The sequence below is a fragment of the Salvelinus alpinus genome, chromosome 7 (genome assembly GCF_045679555.1).
Source record: "Salvelinus alpinus chromosome 7, SLU_Salpinus.1, whole genome shotgun sequence".
Taxonomy (NCBI): Eukaryota; Metazoa; Chordata; class Actinopteri; order Salmoniformes; family Salmonidae; genus Salvelinus; species Salvelinus alpinus.
The window spans coordinates 55,069,967-55,089,817 of NC_092092.1; positions in this window are offsets into that span (position 1 = coordinate 55,069,967).

Genomic DNA, 19,851 nt, shown 5'->3' on the forward strand with positions numbered 1-19,851 from the left:
CACTTCAGGGAACGCATTTCCACTGCTCCGGAGTCCAATGGCGGCGAGCTTTACACCACACAAGCCGAACACTTGGCGTTGCACATGGTGATCTTAGGCTTGTATGCGGCTGCTCGACCATGGAAACCCATTTCATTAAACTCCCGACAAACAGTCATTGTGCTGACATTCCTTCCAGAGGCAGTTTGGAAGTGGATAGTGAGTGTTGCAACCGAGGACAGACGATTTTTACAAGCTATGCTCTTCAGCACTCGGCAGTCCTGTTCTGTGAGACTGTGTGACCTACCACTTCACAGCGCGCACAGAGAAGCACGAGATTGAACATCACTCAACTTTCTAGATTTCCCCCCCTTAGTTAATTAACACTATCAACATTGCCCTTTACTGTGGACATTTTGATTAGTCAAATCTCGTGCTTCTCTGTGCGCGCTGTGAAGTATAGATCATTTGTAGTCAGCAATGCGGGAGTGATTGCTTCCTACAAGAGCACAAAATGTGTGCATTTCTAGACATCTTTGGAAAGTGAGTCAGGTAAAGAGCTTTTTGTTTGTTTTAAAGGGACAGTGTAGTATTTTGAGACAGGCTTGAATAAGCTAAGTAGCCAATAAGTAGCATAATTTGTCTGATTTTCTGTAAGTATGGGAATAATGATGCATTTTATTTTGTAAAGTGGTTTCTTGCATCAAACAACACAACAACATTTTCAGTCGCCTCCTTCTCTGAAGGAAAAGTGGATAAACAGGTTCATGTCAAGTCCAGCATGTTTTTTTTCAGTCTCAGAATGTCGGCCTACATTACATTGAACATCACACATTGGCTGCTACTGTATTCCCATGTTAAAACGTTATGGGATGCATTTTCCTCATTGTTCTTTTATGGCAGGCCACTCTGGTAGGCCCACATTATGATCAAATAGCCACAGTAGCCACTGTTAAAACTAACTTAAAGCGGGAACAGCTTCAGTGTTCACAGTAAATGCGTGCCGGAAGTTGCACAGAATTTTCACAACATTCAAGTTTGCGCTCAGCAGACCTGAAATTGGCTCAGTGATATTTTTTGTTGTTGAGGGAACATTGTTTGCGGCTGAGCCATTGTTGTTCCTAGACGTTTCCATTTCACAATAACAGCAGTTACAGTTGACCGGCGAAGCTCTAGCAGGGCAGAAATTTGATGAAGTGACTTGTTGCAAAAGTGACATTCTATGACGGTGCCACGTTGAAAGTCACTGAGCTCTTCAGTACGGGCTATTCTACTGCCAATGTTTGTCTATGGAGATTGCATGGCTGTGTGCTCAATTGTATACATCTGTCAGCAACGGGTGTGGCTGAAATAGCTGAATCCACTAATTTGAAGGGGTGTCCATATACTTTTGGCCATGTGCATTTTAACTAACAGGCTGTGACCACACGCTGCTTTCAGTCATCTGTCAGTCTGTTGTGTTTCCTCTCTTAAACCTCATCTCAAAAGTTTTATAATCTATTCATTTCACACAGGATAAGTATTAAAGAGGGAATGGATGTCTTAAATCATATGGTGCGTGTTTAATCTTTCTGAATTGGCAGAAACGGGACATAAACAAGGTGGAAAAGTCCCTACAGATGGTGATTAACCAATAGCACAGTCTAAACGAGAGACATAATTACATGTAATCCATTCTAATCTCACATATTTGAATATTCATTGATGTTTTTCCACCAGAGATGTGTTCAAACCTGATAAACAAGAGATATTCCAATTTATATTAATCTTTGGCTCATACTTTACATCAAAAACATAACATGCACAAAATAGCGAGACAATATTTATTGGATTCATATTTATTTTCTTTTTAAGTCACAATTGGAAATCTACTTTTAGAAGAACAAATATAAATGAAATGAGTTTCAATCGGACAAGGCTTTATTTTAGCTTAATGAGGGCAGAACTATCTGCTCTGCTCTGTTTAGATTTAGAAGGAAACTTTGAAGAGAACAAATGCGCTATAATCATATCTCCTTTCTTCCTAATTGGAACCCATTATATTTGACCTTGCTCACTCATGTTCATCTCTTTCATATTCCAAAAGTTGTATTATCCACGTGCGGCTATGCACACGAGTTTTCAAATGAGAAAACCATTAGAGTATAATGAAAGATAATTTAAGAACAAAAATAAATTACTTACAATTCCCAAAACAAGACAGAAGACTTAGAAAGGGAAAGAGTGAGCAAGAGTGAGAAACGGAGAGAAAAAAGAGAGAGAGAGCGCAAGAAAGAGAGAGCAAGGGAGAGAGGCAGAGCGACAGTGAGAAAGAGGCTGGGAGACAGACAGAGAGAGGAGAGAAAGTGGAGCGAGAGAGAGAGAGATAAATAGAGAGAAATAGAGAAAAAGAGGAGGGAAAGAGAGAGAGAGGAGAGAGAGACTGACATGCTTTTATATTCTCGGGGCATGCCTTATTAACCAATAGTGAGTTTCAAAGTAATTTATTCAACAAAGTCAGAGAGGATTAGAGAGCGTTAACTTTTATGTTGGAGTGCTCCACTTTTCACACACGGACCAAAGGACTCAACACAATAGCTAGCTCTCAAACCCCCGTTCATAAATGCTGGAGAAATAAAAGAAATGATGACTGTGAACAGTGGCCTCCATGTTAACTGAAGGTTGATTAGAGGTTTTCGACGGGGTTTAAAGTGTTAATTTTTTTGGTCAGAGTTACCCCGCTTTAGTCTACCAAGAGCAAATACAACCAACTGTTTTTGAATTAGTAGAAATACAACAAAACTATGGATCAGCCTTTACGAAGATGAAATAACTTTACCTTGTAAGAACAGTTACGCTGATACACGTATACCTTCAAGGTTTTCGTTCTCTCATCACCAGCTATTGAAGGTAGTAACAGCCTGATCCCAACAGATATCCCCACAGAACAAAACACATGTTCCGGGCCTTTCTTCTTCTCTCTCTACTTCCTCTCCCTTATCTAAAACCTTTTAGTCTGTCATAGGTGTCGTCACTCCATTTCTCCTCTTAGAAGTGCCGTATTTTGCGGCAGGAGACAGCATGGCAGGAGGTGACGGACAAGGAGAAAAGAGGAGGGTGGTCAAGAGGGTTCTCCCTCTTTTTCTCTTTCTCTGTCTCTGCTTCCCTCTCTCTTTCTCTGTCTCTGTCTCTCTCTCTCTCTCTCTCTTAAGGTGTTGTACGTCTGTTCACAATCTCATTGTGCTCCCCTCCACTGGGAGATGTTTTTTGAAGGCCCCGGCTCTTCTGGCGCCACGGCGAGATAGCACTGTGTCTTCTGTCAGGGGAGAGGGGGTGAGGCAGAGTGTGAGGAGGTGGGGTGGGGGACATTAGGGACCTGTCAGGCGTTGGGTCGGGTCATGGTGGGACTGATGAAGTGCTGAGACAGGGATAAAAGGAGTAGGATCGGTATGCAGTGGCGTGGAGGAGTGTGGAAGCTGTAATTCCCAGGTGTGGGAGGCTTTCTGAAAATCCTGCAGGGAAAAAAGATAACAAAATGTTGAACAGAGAGGCCCAGTGTAGCTGTTGAAAATGAGTTCACCTTCTACTGTGAACTATGTACCCTTCATCACATGCTTCTACAAATAGACTTTAATTAGAAAATAAAATGAACCCTATATAGTTTTCCATATACCTCCTGATATATCTACACAGCCCTCTGCTTTCTCACTCACAACAGACAGCAGGACAACGGAATGCACGCAAGCACGCACGCACGCACGCACGCACGCACGCACGCACGCACGCACGCACGCACGCACGCACGCACGCACGCACGCACGCACACACACACACACACACACACACACACACACACACACACACACACACACACACACACACACACACACACACACACAGCTAGGGGAGACAGCTATCAACATAGGATCTGTCCTGACCACAGAACAGCCTCCAGCTATGTGGATCTACAGACCATTAGCCCCGTCAATGCCCCTCTCCAGGCCTCTCCAGGCCCCCCACCAGGCCCCCCTGACCCCTCTCTGTCTCAGCATGCCCCTACCCTGGCTCCATCAGGGGTGCCCTGAGGCCGGGGACAGAGTCCAGGGATAGGGGCTGGTTAATGTCAACCCCACTACTGAAGAGACAAACTAACACAGAACAATTTTACTGTATGTCATCATCTCATTGTCTCCACCCCCCCCGCTTATTAAGACTATATGTGTGTACATTATCATCTAGTCTGAGCCAGTGAGAAAGAGAGAGAGAGAGGGAGAGAACGAGAGAGAGAGCAAGAGAAAGAGAGACACAGAGAGAGAGAGAGCAAGAAAAAGAGAGAGGGAGCAAGAGAGAGACAGAGAGAGAGGGAGCAAGAGAAAGAGAGAGAGAGAGGAGGTAGGGAGAGTTAGCGAGAGATGGAATAAGAGAGAGTTAGAGAGTGAGAGACAGAAAGAAAGAAGGAGGTAGGGAGTGAGAGAGTGGGAGAGAGAAAAACAGAAAGAGAGATAAAGAGAGAGAGACCTATGCCTATGCCCCTTCTGCCCACCCCAAATCAAATCAAAGTTTATTTGTCACGTGCGCCGAATACAACAGGTGTAGACCTTACAGTGAAATGCTTACTTACAGGCTCTGACCAATAGTGCAAAAAAGGTGTTAGGTGAACAATAGGTAAGTAAAGAAATAAAACAACAGTAAAAAGACAGGCTATATACAGTAGCGAGGCTATAAAAGTAGCAAGGCTACATACAGACACCGGTTAGTCAGGCTGATTGAGGTAGTATGTACATGTAGGTATGATTAAAGGGACTATGCATATATGATGAACAGAGACTAGCAGTAGCGTAAAAGAGGGGTTGGCGGGTGGTGGGTGGCGGGACACAATGCAGATGGCCCGGTTAGCCAATGTGCGGGAGCACTGGTTGGTCGGCCCAATTGAGGTAGTATGTACATGAATGTATAGTTAAAGTGACTATGCATATATGATAAACAGAGAGTAGCAGCAGCGTAAAAAAAGGGGTGGGGGGAATGGGCCAAAATTCACCCAACTTATTGTGGGAAGCTTGTGGAAGGTTACCAGAAATGTTTGACCCAAGTTAAACAATTTAAATGCAATGCAACAAAATACTAATTGAGTGTATGTAAACTTTTGACCTACTGGGAATGTGATGAAAGAAATAAAAGCTGAAATAAGTATTTTTCTTTCACTATTATTCTGACATTTCACATTCTGTGAAATTGTGAAAAACTGAGTTTAAAAGTATTTGGCTAAGGTGTATGTAAACTTCAGACTTCAACTGTACATAATATGACATTTGAAATGCCTTTATTCTTTTGGAACCTTTGTGAGTGTAATGTTTATTGTAATTTTTTTTTGCTTTTATTTCACTTTTGTGTATTATCTATTTCACTTGCTTTGGCAATTCAAACATATATTTCCCATCCCAATGAAGCCCCTTAAATTGAAATGGAATTGAAATGAAGAGAGAGACTGTCTGAGGACATGGTTCAACAAAATGACAGGGAGAGAGTGGATGAGATGAGGAGAGCAAGAAAAGAGGAAGAGAAAAGCAGCAGTCTGATTCCTTGGTGAAATACTGAATACTAGCCTGAGGGTAATGTGGTTGTATTGAAAGTCTAATTCTCTGTCTTTAGACTCCTTGTCTTCTCCACTATTACTGTCTTTTCTGTCCTCTGGTTAGGTTCAAATGTGAAGTCCAAAATGAAGGAAATGAATGATAATAAAAGGATATAAGTTGGAGGATGGTTGAAGTAAGTTAATAAAAGTTTTGGACAGTAGTACTTGCTCACACTCGAAAAAGGGAACAGTTTTTTTATCACGTTGTTCTCTGAATGGAATTTAACTCGCTCGTTAGTCTCTCAGTAAAATTATCTAATTCAATCCCCACCTATAGCCATGTAGGGTACATTTCCTACAGGGTTAAACTGAAATACTGTCATCAAAGCTAAATTATAAACTCTCTCTCTCTAGAGAATGGTAAGTTCTCTGTAAAGTATGATACGGTCACTTGTTAATTTCCACAATTTCTCTCTCTCTCAATTCAACTAAATTCAATTTAAGGGATTTATTGGCATGGGAAACATATGTTAACATTGCCAAAGCATGTGAAGTAGATAATAAACAGAAGTGAAATAAACAATACAAATTAACAGTAAACATTACACTCACAAAAGTTCCAAAATAATACAAACATTTAAAATGTCATATTATGTGTAAATAGTTCAAGTACAAAAGGGAAAATAAATAAACATAAATATGGGTTGTATATACAATGGTCTTTGTTCTTCACTGGTTGCCCTTTTCTTGTGGTAACAGGTCACACATCTTGCTGCTGTGATGGCACACTGTGGTATTTCACCCAATAGATATGGGAGTTTATCAAAATTGGGTTTGCTTTCAAAATCTTTGTGGGTCTGTGTAATCTGAGGGAAATATGTGTCTCTAATATGGTGGTACATTTGGCAGGAGGTTAGGAAGTGCAGCTCCGTTTCCACCTCATTTTGTGGGCAGTGTGCACATAGCCTGCCTTCTCTTGAGAGCCAGGTCTGCCTACGACGGCCATAATCAAAGCTTTCCTTAAGTTTGGGTCAGTCACAGTGGTCATGTATTCTGCCACTGTGTACTCTCTGTTTAGGGCCAAATAGCATTCTAGTCTCTCTCTCTCTCTCTCTCTCTCTCTCTCTCTCTCTCGTTCTCTCCCCTCTCTCTCTCTCTCTCTCTCCCTCTCAATTCAATTCAATTCAATTCAAGGGGCTTTATTGGCATGGGAAACATGTGTTAACATTGCCAAAGCAAGTGAGGTAGATATTATACAAAAGTGAAATAAACAATACAAATTAACAGTAAACATTACACATACAGAAGTTTCAAAACAATAAAGACATTACAAATGTTATATTATATATATACAGTGTTGTAACAGTGTACAAATGGTTAAAGCACACAAGTTAAAATAAATAAGCATAAATATGGGTTGTATTTACAATGGTGTTTGTTCTTCACTGGTTGCCCTTTTCTTGTGGCAACAGGTCACAAATCTTGCTGCTGTGATGGCACACTGTGGAATTTCTCCCAGTAGATATGGGAGTTTATCAAAATTGGATTTGTTTTCAAATTCTTTGTGGATCTGTGTAATCTGAGGGAAATATGTCTCTCTAATATGGTCATACATTGGGCAGGAGGTTAGGAAGTGCAGCTCAGTTTCCACCTCATTTTGTGGGCAGTGTGCACATAGCCTGTCTTCTCTTGAGAGCCATGTCTGCCTACGGCGGCCTTTCTCAATAGCAAGGCTATGCTCACTGAGTCTGTACATAGTCAAAGCTTTCCTTAAGTTTGGGTCAGTCACAGTGGTCAGGTATTCTGCCACTGTGTACTCTCTGTTTAGGGCCAAATAGCATTCTAGTTTGCTCTGTTTTTTTCTCTCTCTCTCTCTCTCCCTCTCTCCCTCTCCCGCTCTCTCTCCCTCCAGTGGGGTGGACGTGACCTTCCTAATGTTTTCTCTTTCTCTCGAGAGCGGATCTCTCTTTTCTTCTATCTTCTCTCTTCCTCTGACAGAATTGCAGTGACCTGTGGCAGTCATCAGTAGCGTTGCAGCAGAGTGTGCTCTTTTTGTCTTGCTCACACACACACACACACACACACACACACACACACACACACACACACACACACACACACACACACACACACACACACACACACACACACACACACACACACACACACACACACACACACACACACACACACACACACACACACACAGCATGATTCATGAGATATGTGAAACCAGTCCAGTTGCTGATATAGTATGTTCAGACAAGCCCTTGATCCCCTTCCCAGCCCACTTGGATTTCTTGAAGTAGAGAGATGGTTGGTCTTTATCAAAGGTCTGGATATAAGTATAATATTTCCCCACCTTAAAGCTACAAACCAGTCATTTACATACCTTCCTCAGCTCTGTGTGTGTGTGTGTGTGTGTGTGTGTGTGTGTGTGTGTGTGTGTGTCCTCCCTCCCTCACCTATGTGTGTGTGTGTGTGTGTGTGTGTGTGTGTGTGTGTGTGTGTGTGTGTGTGTGTGTGTGTGTGTGTGTGTGTGTGTGTGTGTGTGTGTGTGTGTGTGTGTGTGTGTGTGTGTGTGTGTGTGTGTGTGTGTGTGTGTGTGTGTGTGTGTGTGTGTGTGTGTGAAGCCTATGTGTCAGGTGTAGCTGCCTGCCAGTCAACAGGACAACCATTGACTGGCGGTGGCCTAGTGCTTGTCGATGTGTGTGCTGTGTTTTCTCTCACTTCACTCCTCAGGACTGACCACCATGTTTGGATGGCATCTTCCCAGGAACAGACTTCAAGGAGGAAGGAAGGGAACGTCTGAATATCGGAGCTCAAATAAACCAGGAAAAAAACAACTACCTTCACCACCACTCACTCTACTAACTAAACAGAGTATGTCTGCTCTCAACAAAATGTAATCAATGAAATTCATAAAGTTTTACTTACTTCCTTAATCCTCTTTGTCCCGGTTGGGAAATGAGACATAAGTCCAAATTCATAATAGCTACCCCATAATAATTTAGGGTGTACAAATACTACCTCTATTCTTCCCCATGTAACATGATCCATCCCTTTAACACGTGAACAATGAGAGGTGAGAACGAAGAACACAAAGAACGCAGAGGTCTAAGGGACAACAATTAGCTTGGGTTAGTTCATGCCTGACAGATGGGGAATCAACACCTAGACAACAGATTTACTGTATATAGAAGTCCGCAACACACTAGGTTAGAAAAACAACTCATTTATGGCATCTGGCTGGACAGAAGAAGGCACATATTGCTGCAGACAAATATCAGTCAGTTCTAACCATCAATCCTTTGTCACATGACCTAGCTGGTCTTTGACAAACTCTCAATCGTTTAGCAGGAGAGTTTATATTCAAATGGACAAAACATGACTGGACTTGAGCTGTAACCCAGGCAGGACTATTTGGAGGGTCGGCCAACACGCACACACACACGCACACACGCACGCACGCACACACGCACGCACACACGCTATCAGAGCCATCTGTTCCTAAACAGGATCTAAAGACGGTGCAGCTCAACCAACAACAAACACACCAGGGGGCCTGTTAAGGGGGCTGCGCGGGGGGCATGGATCAGTCAGGGAGGCTGGGAAGGGGGCTTTGAGGGGGGGCATGGATCAGTCAGGGAGGCTGGGAAGGGGGTGGAGAGCAAACCACCATTTGCTGCTAATTGCTCAACAGGCTGCAATCATATGGTTGTGTGAAAACACAGAAACGCACGCAAATCATTTTGCTGCAAAACCAATATTCATTAAGAGATATGAACCATTTTTGATACTATCGCTAATAGCTATTTAATAGATCTCATATGTTTTTCATTTTTAATTCCTGGATGACAATGAGGTGAGTGTAGTCACAATAACATACGCCGTTGATTAGATAAATCCAATCTACAGATAATCAGTCCATCAACAGCTGTGACCCATAACATGTGTGTGTTGTACTATACTGTTCTGGTCATCTCTGTGGTTCTCTAAGGTCCTCGTGAACGATCAATTTTATCTGCCGCCCCGTCGACTGCGCCTCGCCATGCGTATCCCGATCATTGGCCAAAGATATTTGTGGAACACGTTCAGAGTTGTTGCTGTGAATTCATATCGACATCTTGCTCTGTCTGCCACACGGTGGACTCAATAGATAAAGACTTTCATCACCAGCCTCCATCCCCTCTCTGTACTGCGTGATATACTGTATAATATATCCTATAATGTTAACATGTTTACTAAACCACAGTCACACTTGTCAGCTTCTGAATATTGATATTAATAGGAGGTCAGGGATGTGAAGAAAGTATTTTTCATTTATCACAACTTTTGAAACATGATAAATTGGTGTGAACAAATCATTTTCCATATACAGCACCTGTTTTATAACGTCATCATTTAATATTTACCCAAACTTCCGTCAACTCATATGAACATAGGTAAACTTGCACTACGGTCTAATACACAAAGTAAATAACAGCTGTTGTCAAGCAGCACAGTGGTAAAGACAACCAGAGATAACAGATCAGGACAGAGCAGGAAAAGCCACAGCTACACCAGCAGAGTGGGACCCAGATGAAAATACAGCCGAGACAAAGTGCGATGGGACTGACTCTGGCCTGGCGCATTGGCCTTAGCAGTGGACGCTGAGTGGGCAGACAGGCGGTCTCCTTTATTCAGCCCTTCCAATCAGATACCGGAGACATATTTAAACTGGCAGCCTTCAGTCAATCAGATTCAAGGAGATACAGATTCACTAGAGGAAATGGGGTTCATAGGCTAATCATATTATACACTATATTTCTTCCGAATTTCTTAAGTTTCAAAAGGTACGTTTTGGACTGATAACACACAGCTGGTGATGTTTCGAGGCCTAGTCGTAAATAGAAAAAAGAACTAAGACTTTCCAAGCTCAAATCAAACGTATGATTCCCGTAAACACCAGAGCACAACATCTATAGACATTTATAGAATTACGTGTCCGCTAGGGAAGCAGAGAACACACAGGTGGGTCCATACCTGAGCCCAGGGGAAGCAGGTTATGGTGAGCTACAGCCAAACGCCATGACTCAGCAACATGAAAGAACTCGATTTAAACCAAACAAGGCTAAGTCAACGACAGGTGTTCGAGCAGCATCTGAACACAGATGAAATAGAGATGCTGGTTCGGCGCCCGAGAATAGAGCCCCTCCAAAACAAATTGCTGCAACCTTGATCTTAATTTGGTTGATGGTTACTAACCAACTCCACTTGCGCAAATCAAAGCCCTCTTTCATTTGATTTATTCAGATCTCTCCATTGATATTCATCTACAAAATATGGCTGCCATCAGATTCTGCTGAAAGATAATAATTTGGCAAAAGAGTTGCTTGTTTATCTTGTTTTCATCAAAACTACTGTTGACTTCACACTAAACTCTAATTCTGAGTTTAAATGCAATGAGGAATTCACTTGTATCTAACCGATGATATATTGAATCCTTTGAACTATATTTTAACAAACCTAAGGCAATGGTAAATGTAAGCACTGGCGGTCAGAAATACTTGTGCTATTTTCACAGCCGTTATTATGAGCGCAATAGCTGGCGGTGGCTTGAAAGGGATGGGTTTGGATGAGTAAACAAGTTGTAGGTGTGATGAGGGCTTGGCCACTCACTGTCAAGGCGTTGTATATCTTAATACTGCATGCGTTTGTCTCAAGTTCCGTAGGTTATTGGCGGTCTTACTCCAATTCAGCTGCGGACACGGAACATTATCTTCTTAGTCCATTGTGATTGATAAGTTTATTAAAGAACATAGGCTAGGGTAATGAGTGATAGGCTAGGGTAATGAGTGATAGGCTAGGGTAATTAGTGATAAGCTAGGGTAATGAGTGATAGGCTAGGGTAATGAGTGATAGGCTAGGGTAATTAGTGATAAGCTAGGGTAATGAGTGATAGGCTAGGGTAATGAGTGATAGCAACAGTGAAAATAACACATCCAGTTTTTGCACATCCAATTACAACATTGTTGTAATTGGCTTCAACGAGTATGGGCCTTTACGCATCGCACTTCTCCTCAAGTGCAAATACAAGGTATAGCCTAGGACAACCACTGATATGGCATTATAGGACTGAAAGTTTTGAGTAGCCTATGTTTGGAGGAGCGCATCTTTGGTAACTGGACAAGAGGTGCTCCTTGGAAATGGGGATGGTTACAAGCCCAGTGGATGATGTGCTTCAGCTAGGCCTATGTGAATTGTGAATAATGCAAAGGCATGTTGGCAAAACTCATGAGTAGACCATTTAGAAACATTTTATGGATAGGCTACTTGGCTAATGCATGGCCAGGATTAAAAAAAGACACCATAGGCATTGCTGTTGAAGCAGCTTTTGTTATGGTAGGGTAAGGGTAGTTTACCAAGGGCTTGTTTTTTAATCAAACGAAACAGAAAATATTGTTCCAGGAAAATAACTGAAATGTCACCAGATTATCTCATCTCTTGTTCCATGATGGGCATATAGCCTACATGGAGGCTTTTTTAAACACATCCACAATAATAACAGGGGCTGCCTAAAATAATGCCATAACCTACATAGATAAAAAGGGGATGTCCGCTCACTGTTTTTCTGCTGCCAAACTTGATCTTTTAATAAAGCTTTGGCGATTAAGATGTATTTCAAAGCGGTCTCATGAGCCAAACTGTTTATCGATAGTCTTGAGTACTTGGCGAAGGCATCGGGCATGACAAAACACACAGACTTCATTAAGAGGAGGGGAAGCTGTGCTTGGGTTTAAATTAAGTGAAACTAAATGGGAAAAATGACATTAACTTTTTCTGCTTCTAAACACAAGGTTTAGATAGGCTGCGCTTCAGTTGTCAAAACCTACTGTATTACCACTAAGACTGCTTTCTGTTGGTCTTAAGTATCCCCAACAGCGCATTCCGAGATTGGCACTTTGGTGCACGTATTTAAGTACACACCTCAAAAATTGACACCTCTCCCATCCCAGAGCAAGTGAGCTCATATATGACAGGTAAATTATCAATCCTGGCGCCTGGGTTTTAAAATGGAAGAGTGAAATGGAAGAGGTTGAAATCGCGTGCTTTTGAAAATTGTGCTGGAATTAGAGCCCTGAATGTTTTAATACAGTCCTACAACTACAGCAACAACACGTGCCCTTTTACGTTTTCCCTATTCCTTATACCAACACACACACACACACACACACACACACACACACACACACACACACACACACACACACACACACACACACACACACACACACACACACACACACACACACACACACACACACACACACACACACTACTATCCTTGTGGGAACCAAACAATTGATTCCCATTCAAAATCCTATTTTCCCTAACCCTACCCTAACCACAAACCCCTAACCCTATCCCTATCCCTATCCCTAATCCTAACTCTAACCGTAACCCTAATTGTAACCCTAAACCTAACCCCTAACCCTAATTCTAACCGCAACCCTAACTGCAACCCTAACCCTAAAATAGTCATTTTCCTTGTTGGGACCAGCAAATGTACCCAATGATAGAAAAAAACGAACACACACACCCTGAAAAACCTCCTCACATACACCCTGAAAACACATTAGATTAATTCGCTTGAGAGGAAACCATTATGGTAAGAACAATTGGATTGTCTATCCCCCTGAAGTACACCATCCGTCATTGTCTGATAGCCTTATTACGACTCAACTATATAGTAGACTCTAATTCCAAACCTGAATAGAAAACAAGTATTACTTCTTTTTTACGTTATGCAACACGGACACACACACATGCACACAAATGCCATCAGGGGGACAGCTGGACAGGTATGCACATGCACAAACGATCACACACATATACACACAGGCACCCACTTCACAGCCTCAACGATGCTCAACACCTTGTCCAAGTTCTCATTAGTTCCTCATTAGGCCAGGAAGTAAACATAAAGCTGAACAGTGAGTTTATAAGCAACACACGGCACTGTGCTGCTCCTACACTTCAGAGACATTGTAATGCTGATGAACACGCACAGATAGGCAGCCATTACCGCTTACTCCTCTCGCTAAACAACCTGTTCACAGCGCGTGCCGTGCCAAACTGGCACCTGGTACACACACACTTGGCACAGGTAAACAGTTTGCTCTCAAGTAAAAAGAGAAACGCCTTGACTTGGCTGTTCCTGAAGACTGTAGAAGTCATGGTTAAAGAGAACGCAGGATTGATGTGTACTGTAGGTCGCTGAAACTGTTGGGATATCTGAGGTTATTCTCTTTTCCAAGAAGCAGAATGCCCAAAGCAGTTAGCATGAATGTATGATGATCTGTACCCGCTTGCAGTTGGTGAGTGCAGCCCGTAAGTGCAGTCTGTGAGTGCAGTGTGTGAGTGCAGTCTGTGGCTTTTCAGGCTGACCCTAACCCCCCCCCCCTGGTTTACAACACAGTGTATCCTCAGACCTGAAGACGTTACGTTACCTTGTCTGGTCTACCTTCACAGTTTTACAGTACATTGGAATTCGCTTCCTCTCAGGTCGTGGACAGGTTCCTTGATATATTGTAGACTTGCTACACCTGCTACACAAAAACAGAAGACTTTGAGAGAAATATGATTTTATTAACTGTAACTAATGTAAGGATGAATAGATAGCCTGCAGTGAATCAACCAACGCATTATGAGGTCCACAACATCATCAGCTAGCGTAACCATCACTTCAAAATTAAGCTCATAATCTAACGCTTGATTATGCCTGTGCATTCATCATTACACCTTTATTAATACAATATCACTTAAACTTGCTACTGTATATGAAGCCATTCCCCATCTCTCCTGAATCATATATCCATTAGTCTCTTGTCAACTGCTCGGACTCCGACCGCAAGGCACTACAGAGGGCAGTGTGTATGGCCCAGTACACCACTGGGGCCAAGCTTCCTGCCATCCAGGACCTCTATACCAGATGGTGTTAGAGGAAGGCCCTAAAAATTGTCAAAGACTCCAGCCACCCTAGTAATAGACTGTTCTCTCTGCTGCTAGGTCCAAGAGGCTTCTAAACAGTTTCTACCCCCAACCCACAAGACTACTGAACATCTAATCAAATGGCTACCCAGACTATTTACATTGCCTCCCCCCCCCCTTTTACGTTGCTGCTACTCTCTGTTATTATCTATGCATAAGTCACTTTAATAACTCTACCCACATGTATATATTACCTCAATTACCTCGACTAACCGGTGACCCCGCACATTGACTCTGTACCGGTACCCCCTGTATATAGCCTCACTATTGTTATTATACCGCTGCTCTTGAATTATTTGTTACTTTATTTTTATTTTGGGGGGGGGGGGGGGGGTTTTCCTTAAAACTGCATTGTTGGTTAAGGGCTTGTAAGTAAGCATTTCACTGTTGTATTCGGCGCATGTGACAAATAACATTTTATTTTATTTGAAAAGGTTATTTCACCCTTGAAAAAAAAACTTTGTCAAGTGTTTTCATACCTTGGGAGTGTTCTTAAGTTGAACTGTGTCCATTTCCCATTGTATTTATTCCATATATTCATTAAAATCTCTGCAGTCTTGAACACCAGAAGGAATGTAAAAAGCTACATCTGACACAATTGCTCCAAAAACTTCAAACTACTTCAAAAAGAACAACAAAAATCTGTTAGCAAATTATAGGTTAAAGGTGAACTCCTAAGCTAGCTATACATTTCTTGTTCTCCATCCTGAAATTACATCAATTTAATTTCATCTATTTAGCGTTTGCTTCCTGTTTTGATTGAGTTCCTGCGAGTTCACACTGAGCACATTTTTGAGCAGATGATGTTAACAAATGTAGCATCCCTGTGTTTTGTTTCAATCAAAACACAAATTTTGCCGATTGGCACGCACCTTCAGAGAAAAATGCAACCATTAGCAAAATCATACTAAAGACTCAAAAGAAATGAGGTGGTGTTTTTCGTCTGACAGTAGCGTTATACTATGCTATTATATTCAGTTGTGTTATGTACAATACTATCATTATGTGATCTTGCTTTGATCTAACTTCATTAAAGCAGCACCATTCTCCAAAGTAGCCGGTTCTCTGGGCAGCCAAACGAGTAGAGCAGAGACTGCGTAATGGAGAGAATCCTGCACAAACACATAAGCTTCTGGTCTTTAGCTATGGGGAAGAGGCTTCCTGAGAATTCGGGAAGTGCAGCCACTCCCTATTCAAAGTTTGGAAACCTAGCAAATTACCAATGCTAAATAGATCAAATGAAAATAGATGAATTCCAGAATTGAAAGCACGTACAATCCAGCAACTTTAGGAGTTCACCTTGGAATACATGTGATGAGACATTGAACCCAGCTCGATTTGAGAACACTCCTAAGCTGTTATAAACGATAGGGCCTACTCAAAGTGAGGCCATGCATCTCTGTTCCCTGCTGTGGTAAAAGCACATCATGTTCCAAGTAGTTCCAAATATCCTACCAAGGGTAGCTATTACTCCCTATAAAAAATGCATATACTGATCATTAATTCAACCTCGAGGCTAGTGCGTTCCTGTTATGAGAGGCTCTTGAAGTTATTCTCTCTGGTGGATTTATGAAATAGACATAGATTGGGGCGAAACGAGTGTTTGTGTGTGTTGGCAGTACTTCTCCCCTCCCTATGACCAGTGGCACATACTAACTGGGGCTACTACATGCTCTAAGGTACATTTCATTCTCACCACCGCAAGAGACGAATAGTACATTTACAAAATCACCAAACCCCATATGGATTCATTACTCGGCATTGTAACTTGAGAAAGTAGACGCATACGTCTGAATGCTTGAAATGCTTTCACGCATCGTCCAGCAACACTGCACGGTAGTGCACTTTCTTCACATAATGAAACAGGCAGAGGTACCAAGGGAACAGTCTCATGAACCTCAATAATATCACTAATAAAGGAAGTAGCCTATATAGCATATTCCAGAAGAGAAAAACTCATTTACATGTCCAAATATTAGACTGTCATAAGCAGCGTTAAAGTGGTCGATGGTGACACAGTTGCACTCAGTGGCAGTGAGATGTGTAGGTATAATGGCACACTGCCAGATAGTTCCATAGTCTGGGCAGGGAGAGAAAGGGAGAGCCCAGAAAAACACAAGCGACTCCTTGACAATGCAATCACACACCTTATCTTAATGCTTGGCTTTCCACCGAGACCGTTTATAACAAGCCGCTGCAGGTGAGAGTCAGTGTCAGCCCTCCCCCTATGAGAGGAGACAGTGCCTGGGCTTCAGTGCCTCAGCACCTCCCTGTAAAGAGCATTCCTGGAGCCCCGGAGCCCTGTCTGGGCTGGATGATGAAGTGGCTAGGCAGGAGGTCTGTCAGCTCAGCGGCCCGCATAGAGGCCTCTCTCCTGGGGACAGAAAGGGAGGGCAGGGCTCCCCCGGCTGGAGGTGCAATGACAGACGCTCGTCCGAACCGCAGCGAATAGGGCCAGTTCTTCATGTACCCTCCTTTGAGACCCTATCTTTCTGTTTACCTCTTTCAGATTTTTTCTTTTTCTCACCCCCTTCTCTCTCTTTTTCTCTCTCCCCCTCCCCTCCTTCTACCCAGTCTCCATTTCTCTCCCCTCCCTCTTTCTCCTCTCTTCCTCCCTCCTTCCTTCTCTTTCAGCAGTGAAGTGTGGTCTGAGGAATCCTCTCTCCTCTTACAGGAAGAAGAGAGAGAGGGAGAGAGAGAGAAAAATATAGAGAGAGTGAAAATAGAAAAAAACACACATCATTACCCCGCTAAATAACGTGGTCCCACCACGGCTGCCTGCCGTTCTGTTCTCTCTGATGAATTAGACTCCCTCTGTCCTTCCTCACCCTGTTCCTCAGCTGCCGCAGAGTGTCTCAGTGGTCAGGCGTTCATCGATGAAGCCACTGATAGCACAGGCTAAAAGGGTTTCTTGTGTCTTGCACCTGCCCCGTGGGCTCAACAGTTATAGATGACTTGGATGAGACTTGGATGTGCTCTGAACTCCAATGAAATAAACACCTGGCCTGGAAGAGAAGGATTCCGTAAATCATGCTTAAGGATGAACACACTTGATGAAAATAGCTGCATCCAGGTTTCATGTAAACACCTGTGGGCCCGGAGATACTGGATCCATCCTCCACTGGCATGATGATACTGTATGTCTGATGTTAGTATTGAACCTGATGGATGTCTCATACCTTGTGAGAATACCCTCTTGCTCCATGTTATATTTGCTTTGATTGCTGCTCATCCCACGAGGGCTGGTTGTTGATAGTCAGAGCACCAATAGCAGATCGTCAAAGAGGTTCAAACTGTCCAAAGCACTGACACCGTCCATACATTTCATGGGATCATACCATGTAATGTTCAGGGTAAGCTCATATAAAGGTAATGCTACATTCCCATGGCACATGTAACCGACAGAATTCCAAATAATCACTATTTCTCCAAGCAGCGGTGAGTCGAAACAGCAGTCGCCTTCCGCCTGGAACATTCATCACTGGCAGAAGCAGCACGTTCCGAACTAAAATGCCAGAAACATCCAGGAAAATACAGAAACACAACCAATTATGTTCTTCGTGTTGCCGAGTAGGTAATTAAAAAAGCAGATTCTTTCTGAGCAACAAAAGACACAGTCCACAGCCCACAGCTGCACATTATACACATTACAGAGCCAGGCGCGGAATCTTCTATTATCTCTACTATTACACTCCAGTGCCATAATGATATTTCTGAACAACACATTTACCATTACTACCCACCCCCCCCCCAATCCAACAGGAAAGTCTATAATTTCCCCCCCAATTTGCATTTTTTATATTTGGCTGCTGTTCAGACTCATTATTCCATACCTGTGTGAGCATCTGACAAAGCTACAATTAGGACCAGACGCTAGCACAGATAAGCTATTATTTCCCTGGTGAAGTATCTGATGATATCTATCCACTATATCAAGATTCTTACTCTGCTCTGATCTCTGAGAGCCCTAATGACTCAACTGTTTCCCATCAGTGGATAATCACCTGGAAGACACTGAGAGGCACAGGGCTTTAACACAGGCCTGCTCTTCATTAACACTATGATGTAAGCCCAGGCAAGGCAGCTAGCTAGCTCCCAGCCCCATGTAGCCAGCCTGAGGTCTGATAACACAAGCTAATCACTCTTCATCCCTCAGGTTCACTCAGTTCACTCGCTCATTTACTCAGTCTCTTACTCTCTTAATCTCTTACCTTCCACCATTCCCTGTACAGAACCAAAAGGGCACGGAGGGTATTTTAGAGGTCCGAGCATCATCCGGTGCTAACGTTTGCAGCGTCTTGCATCAGCGTTAGAGCGGGGGAGCAGGGATCAGCTGGTGAGGGTGTTTGCGACAAACAGAGAGTCTCGTGAACCCAGAGGTGGTGGTGCCCGCGTCCCGAAGTCCCATGGGGTGTCGTTACCTACCTGTACCCTCCGTCTGCCTCCTACTTGGAACTTACCTGTTGTGGGAAAAACACACGAACCTCCAAGACATGGCTGCAACCTCCAGGGAACATTACAAAATCAAATTGTAAAGTGTGCAATGCTAGGAAACCTCCGGAATAGCTAAAAGTAATAATGACAGCTTTGATACACTCAGAAAGCCCCCAGTAACATTTGCAGCCATCAAGTGAATGGCCAAAATAATATTAGAGACCCCAGAATCAGATTACTCTACTCTCTCTGTCTGTGAATTGCCTGGATACAATTCAATCAATTCCCGTAGAGAGCTTTACAATTTTATACAGCTTTCTCTCAAAGCTATTTGTCACTGAACACTTAAAAAAAGGCCCAGACCGGAACTGGCAAAAAGAAGAAGAGGAAGTAGAAGATGAGAAGAACAAAATGAAAAGAAAAGAGATGGTATTTTAGTGAGGACAGAACTAAGCCTAGGGGGACTAGACTTTTGCAAGGGAATCTGTAGTCTCATGGGCGACACTGACCTCTACCAATGTATTCTATATCCAGTCATCATCTCTGTTACATATAGAGACAGTGCTATGCATTGCATCTGACCTGATGAAAAATATTCTTTCACATATTGATGCTATTGATTGCACATAGCTCTAGCACATTATCAAGGAAATATTCTGCATACATTTTGCATTATTACCTTCTGTAATGGGCAGCTTTCAACAACTCAAGTCACAACAATTAGCAAAATGTGGGGAAAAGACAGTAAAAGGGTAAAGTCTTCAACAAGATGTTATGGGTGGAAACAGGTCATTTCCATGTAAAAGGACCCATGAGCACCAACATGAAAGTATATAGGAGCATAGCAAATTGGT